Source organism: Stomoxys calcitrans, chromosome 2, assembly GCF_963082655.1.
Source record: "Stomoxys calcitrans chromosome 2, idStoCalc2.1, whole genome shotgun sequence".
NCBI classification, from domain to species: Eukaryota; Metazoa; Arthropoda; class Insecta; order Diptera; family Muscidae; genus Stomoxys; species Stomoxys calcitrans.
This window is the reverse complement of record NC_081553.1, coordinates 127,627,794-127,637,930: the sequence shown is the minus strand read 5'-3', so window position 1 is coordinate 127,637,930 and position 10,137 is coordinate 127,627,794. Positions and strand designations below refer to the sequence as shown.

At 40.9% G+C, this 10,137-nt stretch overlaps 1 long non-coding RNA gene across 2 annotated transcripts in view; it reads left to right on the top strand.

Moving 5' to 3' along the window:
• Positions 1–2,636: 2,636 nt before the first annotated feature.
• LOC106083518 (uncharacterized) overlaps positions 2,637–10,137 on the top strand; it is a 133,359-nt gene continuing 125,858 nt past the window's right edge. For both annotated transcript variants that reach the window (XR_001220673.2, XR_009397197.1), the window contains exon 1: positions 2,637–2,839. This is a non-coding gene — a long non-coding RNA (uncharacterized LOC106083518). The remainder of the gene's footprint in view (positions 2,840–10,137) is intronic.

Here is a 10,137-nt window from a genome sequence, read left to right as displayed (position 1 = left end):
AGGACCTCATAGAGTATGTATATTCTTGATCGTCTCGACATTCTGAGTCGAAGTAGCCATGTCCGTCAGTCCGTCCGTCCATCCGTCTGCCGAAATCGCGATAGCGGTGGAACGCGTAAATTTAGAAGCTTGAAATTTTGCACAGATACTTAATATTGATGTAAGTCGTTGGGAATTGCAAATGGGCCATATCGGTTCAGATTTGGATATAGCTCCCATATAAACCGATCTCCCGATTTGACTTCTTGAGCCCCTGGAAGCCGCAATTTTTGTCCGATTTGGCTGAAAGTTTGCACATACTGTTTTAGTATGACTTCCAACAACTGTGCTGTGTACGGTGCAAGTCGGTCAACGGTTAAAATCGGTCTATACCCAGATATAGCTCCCATATTTTAGCTTAACTTGTTTTTATACCTTCCACCATAGGATGGGGATATACTAATTTCGTCATTCTGTTTGTAACTCCTCGAAATATTCATCTCAGACCCCATAAAGTATATATATTCTTGATCGTCATGACGTTTAATGTCGATCTAGCCATGTCCGTCCGTCCGTCTGTCAAAAGCACGCTAACTTTCAAAGGAGTAAAACTAGTCGCTTGAAATTTTTCACAAATACTTCTTATAGGTGTAGGTTGGTTGGGATTATAAATGGGCCATATCGGACCATGTTTTGATATAGCTGACATATAATCCGATCTTGGGTCTTGAATTCTTGAGTCTCTAGAGGGCGCAATTGTCGTCCGATTTGACTGAAATTTTACACGTAGTGTTTTGGTATTATTTCCAACAGCTGTGATAAGTATGATTCAAATCGGTTCGTAATCTGGTATAGCTGCCATATAAACCAATCTGGGATCTTGACTTTTTGAGCCTCTAAAGGGCGCAATTATTATCTGATTTGGATGAAATTTTGTATAACGGCTTCTTCCACGACTTTCAAAATGCGTGTCCAATATGGTCTGAATCGGTCTATAGCCTAACACAGCTCCCCTATAATACGATCTCCCTATGTTCCTTTTTGAGCCCCTAAAGGGCGCAATTCTTATTCGATATAGCTGCAATTTTACGCAATGACTTCTACTATGGTCTCCAACATTTATTCCATTCGATTCGGACCATAACTTGATATAGCTCCAATAGTATAGCAATTATTTTCTTTTATCCTTTCTTTTCCTTTGTTTGCCTAAAAGGAGACACCGGGAAAAGAACTCCACAAATGGGATCCATGGTGGAGGGTATATAAGATTCGGCGCGGCCGAACTTAGCACGCTTTTACTTGTTTATTATACCCTACAATACTACTGTGGTACAGGGTATTATTACTTAGTGAATTAGTTTGTAACACCTAAAAGGAAGAGGGATAGACCCATTGATAAGTAAACCGATCGACTCAGAATCACTTTCTGATTCGATTTATTTATGTCCGTCCGTCTGTTTGTCAGTCCGTCTGTCCATGTTAATTTGTGTACAAACTACAGGTCGCAATTTTCATCCGATCGTCTTCAAATTTGGTATGGGCATGTTTTTCGGCCTAGAGACGAAGCCTTTTGAGAACATCGGTCCAGATTTGGATATAGCTCCCACATAAATGTTCGTCCGATTTGCAGCAATACTTCAATAAAATGGTCATTTGTTATCCGATTCTCTCAAAATTTGGCAGGAAGAATTTTTTTATGACTTTCGACATTACAGGTAGCTCCCATACATACGTTCGTCCGATTTGCCGTAATAATGCAATAAAATGGTCAATAAATGCGGTTACAGTGGCTCTAGGAGTGAAAATTGGGCGATATATATGCTAATGGTCATTTCTTAATCGATTCTCTCAAAATATCGCAGGAAGGATTATCTCTTGACTCTCGACATAATAGATGAATTTCATAGAAATTGATTCATATATAGATAAAGCTGCCATGTATGTATATCGCCCGATTTTCACTTCTAGAGCCATTGCAATGGCAGTTTTTGATCAATCTTGCCAAAATTTTTCCACAACGCTTTTGCTCGAAATCGATTTAGAATTAGATATAGCTCCCATAAATATGTTCGTCAAATTTTGGGTTATTTGCTGTAAAGTTGTCATTTGTGAACTGAAGTTATTATAGTTTGAACACATTTGCTCGAAATGTGATACGTATTGTTTAAGAACCCATCTGAAAACATCCGGTGAGGTCCATTAAAATTGTTTCAGAATTAGACTTTGTACCTATTGGGTAGGTGTAGGGTATTATAAAGTCAGTACCGCCCGCCTTTTGCCTTTCCTTACTGGTTTATTTGTAATAATTTCATCAAAATTTCCTTGTGTTTTTAAACTAAAGACAACAATTATCATTTTTTTTTAGCTCAGAGTCCCCATATGGGAAAATTAACTGTTTTTCATCACACTATGCCCTCTATTAATCCCTGAAGAATTAACAAAATGCCGGCAAATTCTGTAAACAAAACGAACCGTCACTACCCAGACAAACACTTCATCATCAACCATCCTCTCTCCCAAATGTCGTGCTGTAAACTAATTGATTAAATTCAGCGTCAACTGTGTCACGAAACAATTTCCAGCCGCATGACAAAGATACTTTTTGATAAACTTTTAAAGTTGCAATATGACAAAAGCTGCTGGCACATCCAGTTAAAGTTAGCTGAGAATTGGGTAAACATTTAAATTGTTCAAATTTACAAAATTAAAGTTTTCGTCTGTATATGAAAATAAAAAAGCGAAAGTAAAATTGTGTCACAAACTTATGTAGACAAAGTTTGCGAGTAGTAAGCTATAAATAAACGAACAAACAAAGATTTGAACATACCAAATTGCGCTGTTGCGTGTACCATGTCATATTGTATGTAAAATAATTAAATTTTAAATTAACAAATTATCATTGTTAAAAGCAATTATAAAATGAATTCAAATTTACGTATTTTGATAGATCAACAACAAGAATTCGATATTTTAAGACTTACTACCAAATTTTAGTCCTTCTAGTTTTAGTGCTGAACCTGATTGCTTGAAAAAGCCAAATTCAGATTCAATACCCTCCACCATGGATCGCATTTGTCGAGTTCTATGCGCGGTATCTCTTTCTAGGCAAACAAAGAATATTGAATAATAACTGTTATGTCATTGGGGCTATATCAAGTTATAGTCCGATTCGGACCATAAATGAATGCTGAACATTGTAGAAGTCATTGTGTAATATTTCAGTTCATTCGGATAAGAATTGCGCCTTGTAGGGGCTCAAGAAGCCAAATCGGCATAGAAGGTCATGAGAGAAGCCGTTGTACAAAATTTCAGCCAAATCGGACGAGAATTGCGCCCTTTAGATGCTCAAGAAGTCAAGCTCCAAGATGGGTTGATATGAAAGCTATACCAGATTATGGACAGATTTGAATCATACCTAACACAGGTGTTCGAAGTGATACCAAAACACCACGTGCAAAATTTCAGTCAAATCGAACGAGAATTGCGCCCTCTAGATGCTCAAGAAATCAAGATCCAAGATCGGTTTATATGACAGCTTTACCAGAATATGAACCGATTTTAGTCATACTTAACACAGTTGTTGGAAATAATACCAAAACACTACGTAAAAAATTTTAGTCTAATCGGACGAGAATTGCGCCCTCTAGAGGCTCATGAAGTCAAGACCCCAGGACGGCTTATATGGCAGCTATATCAAGTTATGAACCGATTTGAACCATACTTAGCGCAGTTGTTGGAAGTGATATCAAAACACCACATGCAAAATTTTAAAGCCGATAAGAATTGCGCCCTCTTAGGCCCAAGAGGTCCAGATTAATGATAGGTTTATATGGCAGCTATATCAAAAAATGGAGCTATATAGCCAATTTACAATCCCAACTGACTCACACTAATAATAAGTAATCGTGCAAAATATCAAGCGTCTAGCTTTCTTCCTTCGAAAGTTAGTATGCTTTCTGTAGACGGACAGAAGAACGAACAAGGCGAAATCGACTTAGAATTTTAAGACGATCAAGAATATATACACGTTGGTGGGTCTCATATCAATATTTGGATGTATTACAAAGGGAATGAGTAAATTTGTATACCCACCATCCTATGGTAGAGGGTATAAAAACGCCCGGGTATAAAAACAGCCGGAGCCAACAGCCTGAGCAAATGTCTTGTTAAAACCACCATAGTATCGAGCCATTCCATCACCATCAACTTTGGAAACCAAGTTTTCAACTTATCTGGATCCCCAAAGTAAAATTACGTTAGAAGAGTAATTACTATTTATATCCTACACCACTACTGTGGTACAGGGTATCATAACTTAGTGAATTTGTTTGTAAATCCCAAACGGAAGAGAGACAAACCCATTTAATAAGTATACCGATCGATTCAGAATAATCGCCTTTTGATTCGATTTTGCTATGTCGATCTGTCTGTCTGTCCGTCTGTCCATGTTAATTTGTGTACAAACTACAGGTTGCAATTTTCATCCGATCGTCTTAAAATTTAGTACAGGCATGTTTTTCGGCCTAGAGAAGATTAAAATGGGAATAAATCGGTTCAGATTTAGATATAGCTCCCATATATTACATATGTTCGTCCGATTTGCAGTAATACTGCAATAAAATGGTCTTTTGTTACCCGATTCTCTTGACATTTGGCAGAAAGGAATTTCTAATGACTCTCGACATTACTGATGAATTTCATAGAATCGGTTCAGATTTAGAAATAGCTCTCATATATATATATCGCCCGATTTTTATACCCTCCACCATAGGATGGGGGTATACTAATTTCGTCATTCTGTTTGTATCACCTCGAAATATGCGTCTAAGATCCCACAAAGTATATATACTTGATTGTCATGTCATTTTAAGTCGATCTAGCTAGTCGATCGTCCGTCTGTCTGTCGAAAGCACGCTAACTTTCGATGGAGTAAAGCTACCCTCTTGAAATTTGGCAAAAATACTTCCGAAACACCACGTGCTATATTTCAGTCAAATCGGACGAGAATTGAGTCATCTAGAGGCTCAAGAAGTCAAAACCCAAGATGGGTTTATATGGAAATTTCAAGCGGCTAGCTGTTCTCCTTCGAAAGTTAGCGTGCTTTCGACAGACAGACGGACGGGCGGACGGACGGACAGACGGACGGATATGGCTCGATCGACTTAAAATGACATGACGATCAAGAATATATATACTTTATGGGGTCTCAGACGCATATTTCGAGGTGTTACAAACAGAATGACGAAATTAGTATACCCCCATCCTATGGTGGAGGGTATAAAAAAATCAAAATTTGGATTTATTGTTTTTTTCTGGTTTCTGGGAGTCGAAAATAATTTGTATAATCATGTCAAGTTCCAAGATGCCTTAGATATGTTTTGTAAAAACTGGCATCTCCAATTCTTGTCTTAAGTAGAGTACGCACCTCAAACTAATTTTTCGATTGAAGCCAAGACATTTATGTCTCCACTGGAAAATAGTTGTGTAGGCTACAAGATGACGACAACCATCGATTTATAATTTTGTCCGATTTTTAATAATTTTTGGGTAATAAAGTAAAGAGGGAAATTCTCATATATTATGAGGTCATGTCCCAAATGAGTACCGCCGCTCAAAACATGCTGGACATGGTGGTCACCGGAACTGAAGGTACTTAGGGAGAACGAACCAGGAGGCTTTTTAATAAGGCCACGAAGCTCTCGAAGGATACTAGCGAGCCTAGCCCCCTGAGAAAGGATGACGGGACTAATACCGAGAGTGGTCAGGAGACAGTGGATCTTCTGATGGAGACGCAGCCAAAAAGATGTCGGCCATCAAGATATCGTAGAACCTTCATATGCGACCTTAGTGAATGAGCTCATAACGGACATGTTTAACAAGAAGATACTGTAGGCAGTCCGCATTTTCCGGCCATTTAAATGGGCCGGATCTGACGGTATTATCACTGCACAGCTGCAGGAGTCCCTTGAGGTCACCTTGCCCAGGATAGAACTGATTTTACGGACCTGGGTTGGTCCTACACACCAAGGCCATGTAGGAAGGTCTGGGTCCCGAAGGCGGGTTAAATAAACCACAGCACTACGATGGGCTCATTAGTCTGTCATCGTTTTTATTAAAAATTCTGGGAGACTAATAGACCTGAAAGTGAGAGATGCATACTTGAAAAGCTGGTCGGTGAAGACGGCCAGTCACGAAGTAGTACGGAAGGTCGAGATGTCCCACAGGCAGGAAGAGTGCACTATGGCGGCCTTGTTGGATATTAAGGGGACCATCAATACCTTCTTGGAGATAGGATCAATAGTTTCCGCGCTGGGATCCACCTTTTTATCTCCCAGTGGACTAATAATATGTTTTGTGGCAATATTATGGTCAGAATGCGGGTGACAAAAAGAGCGCCCCAGCGGGGGTGTTGTCTCCGATTCTGTGGAACCTCGTGATGAATGGAATCGTTTTGGATCTCGGCGGAAATTGTATGAAGATAGTGTTGCTGGTCCAAGGCAGTCTTCTTTCGACGATTAGCGATATCATAAAAGGGGCACTGAGAAGGTTGTCGAGAACTTGAGAATCAACCCAAGTAAGACGGATTTGGTGCTTTTCACTCGCAGATACAAGATGCCGAAGTTCAGACTCTCGTCCTTGGACATGATCACCCTGCAGTTGTCGAAGAGTCGAAATACCTTGACATTGTCCTCGATTCGAGGCTGTACTGGAAGGCGAATACGGAGGAAAAAAGCCCTAAGGCACTGTCCGATTTTTACTCCTGGGGGGTAACCCCCAGGATGATTTATTGGTTGTATACGGCCATTGTGAATCCAGTTCTGGGTCACTGGTATGGTGGAGGGCCATGGATAAGAGGACTCGTACCAGCGAGTTCGAGAAGGTCTAGAGACAGGCCTGTATCAAAGTCACAGAAGCATTAAGATCCGCACCGCAGGCAGGTCTAGAAGCGATGATGGATATGCAGCCCATTGAGGCTTATATTCGGAACTGCGCCGCCAAGGTTGCGCTTTGGATGAATGAGCTCGGCGTGCTGAAGGAGGTCAGGTGCAGCCACAGTTTCCTTCTGGGTGCTATTGATGAGAAGGTTAGACTGATGAGGATTTCCGACCATTCCGGGCTCGTTTTCCCGTGAGGGATGAAAGGAGGGCGAATGCTGTGTTTGAGGAGGATGAGACCTCGATCTTTACTGATGACTCCAAGACAGGGTCAGGGACTTGATTGGCAGTCTACTCCGCCTATCGGACGAACTGTAACGTCTTAAAGGCAGAGGTCTGTGTCATTGCAGTAGCCGCAAGAAAAATGCTGATAAGCGATCCACCGCCCTAAAAATTCGGGATTTGTGTGGACAAAATGGCAGCGCCAATGGCCTTGGGTTCGAGGACGGTGGGGTCGGCGGATTGTTTGGAGTCCCTGGATAGACGTCGGGTCCACGATGTGACGCTGATATGTGTTCCCGGACATGATGGGCGAACCAGTCAACGCCGTAGCCTACGTGCCATTTATTCGAGCTACAGAACATAGTAGATGAGATGGCCAGATCACGGTTGGTGGCGAGATTGGACCCAGTGAGTGGATGCTTGGCTCCTAAGGCTATCTGGCTTCTCATCGACCAGAGGAGGACGAATAAGTTACTGGCTTTCGATTAGAGGACGCTGAGCACATTGACAGGGGTCATAGAGTGATGAGAAATTCCGACCATTCCGGGCTAGTTTTCCCGTGAGGGATGAAAGGAGGGCGAATGCTGTGTTTGAGGAGGATGAGACATCGATCTTCACCGATGGCCCCAAGACAGGGTCAGGGACTTGATTGGTGGTCTACTCCGCCTACCGGACGAATTGTAAGGTCTTAAAGGCAGAGATCTGTGTCATTATAGTAGCCGCAAAAAAATTCTGATATGCGATCCACCGCCATAAAAACTCAGGATTTTTATGGACAAAATGGTGGCGCCCATGGTCTTGGGTTCGAGAACGGTGGGGTCGGCGGATTGTTTGGAGTCCCTGGATAGACGTCGGGTCCACGATGGGACGCTGATATGTATTCCCGGACATGAAGGGCGAACCAATCACCGGCGTAGCCTATGTGCCATTTATTTGGGCTACAGAACATAGTAGATGAGATGGCCAGATCAGGGTCGGTGGCGAGATTGGACCCAGCCGGTGGTTGCCGGGCCCCTAAGGCCATCTACCCTCTCATCGACCAGAGGAGGACGAATAAGTTACTGGCTTTTGATTAGAGGACGCTGAGTACATTGATAGGGGTCATAACGGACTCTGTGCTATATGCCGCATGACGGCACGCATGGAAATACCGCACAATGACTTTTGCAGGAGTTGTCTTAATGAGGAAAAGGGGGAGACTATCGACCTCTTGCTCTATTCATGTCCGGTTCGGCAGGAACGCAGGGTCTTCTTTCTGTGGTTCTTCTGCAATCTGTGTGAATACTCAGGGAGGTCTCTTGATATTTGTGGACTAGATAGGACTGTTCCGACGGAGGGTGCGATATGTTCCGGCGAAGGCACATACGAGCTTGCCTAAAGGATAGGCGTTTCAACCTCCGCTCTGGTTCTCCATTCTTCATATTACTTTTATTCGTGTATAACCTCTGGATATGGTCCGAGGTTTCACACTTCCTTTCTTTCCAGGGTATTTCAATGGGCCAAACTGGCATCTGAGTGAACTTACTTATGGTGCGCAACCCATTCAACCTATCCTTATTGAGTGATATCCGATACAAGTTTTTTCAAAGATAGGAGAGCCCCTTATTACAGCCGAGATTTTAAGTGAAAACTGTCAATATTTAACACAGATATGTTTGCAACAACAAACAATATATTCTTTCATAACGGATCAATTTGTTTGCTGTCGTAGCAACTATTGTTTGTCAGTATTATGTTTTCAATATTTAAGCAGATTTTGGGGTTAAAATAGCAGGCCCAAATAGCAGCGGTCATATTTACTTTTCCATTTTTCAGCAGACAAAAACTGCTGTTTTAATAAACATTTCGGCTATTTGGAATAACAAATTTCGTTGAGTGTCGTAGCTCCTTCTATATTTGTGCAAAGTATGAATGATACACGTTGTGAGATAGCTGTATAGTCTGCTTAACCAAACCTAAATCCATTTTCTCTCGTTTACGTCTCATCGTGCATTCCAAATTGTATTTCGATTCTTTATGGTTAGGGGTCTTTGTCCAATATCAAAACGAATGAGTATATATATATCTTGCATCCAATGGTGGAACGAGTTAACATTTATATTAATGTATTTTTCTATAAAATTTCACTGTCATTACATATTATCTTTTTTTCTTTGATGACAATTTAAATATTTTGCCCTCTTGTTTTCATTCTCTTTAGTCTGCTCTTGAGTAGCAGTTTTTATTTCATGGCCATAGTCAACGAATTGACGGGACCTTCGTGTAATATATTCAATTGATGTTTATTTTGGCACACAAATCAAATGCAACATTTGTGTTAGTATTTAAATGTGAGTATGTATTGTCAATATGTAGGAATATAAGGATGTGTCGAAATGTTTATTGATGTTGATGTATTGCTACACAGAAGCTATAACAAGAGTTTTAATTGGTTTTTCATATTTGAATTTGATTCAGATAGCATTATCTCGGAATATTTATGTAGCTTCGGTTAGGTAAGGTTTAAGTGGCAGTCTGCCATCAGACTCTCTTCGACGTTTTCGTCCATTGCGATACCACAGGAACAGGAGAAGGAATATGCCTTCTAGCTCCTACCGTTGAAGCGATCTGCATGCTTTAGAAAGCCCAATAACTTGCGAATGTTCACATCCTAAAGAGAAACTCCTTCTGACTTTTTTTCGATTTTAAGATTTCTTTAGTTTATGCAAAGTAAGTGTCAATAAATAGCCAAATTTAATAATCGTTCATAGAAGGTTGGGGTTTTTGAGTCTTAGTGTAGGGTGAATTGGATTGTAAATGGGCCAAATCGGTCCATGTTTTGATATAGCTGCCATAATAAAACAATCTTGGGTCTTGACTTCTTGAACCTCTAGAGGGCGCAATTCTCATCCGATTTGACTGAAATTTTGCACATAGGGTTTTGACTGAAATTTTGCAAGTGGTGTTCTGGTATCACTTCCAACAACTGCGCTAAATATGGTTAAAATCGGTCGATGTATTG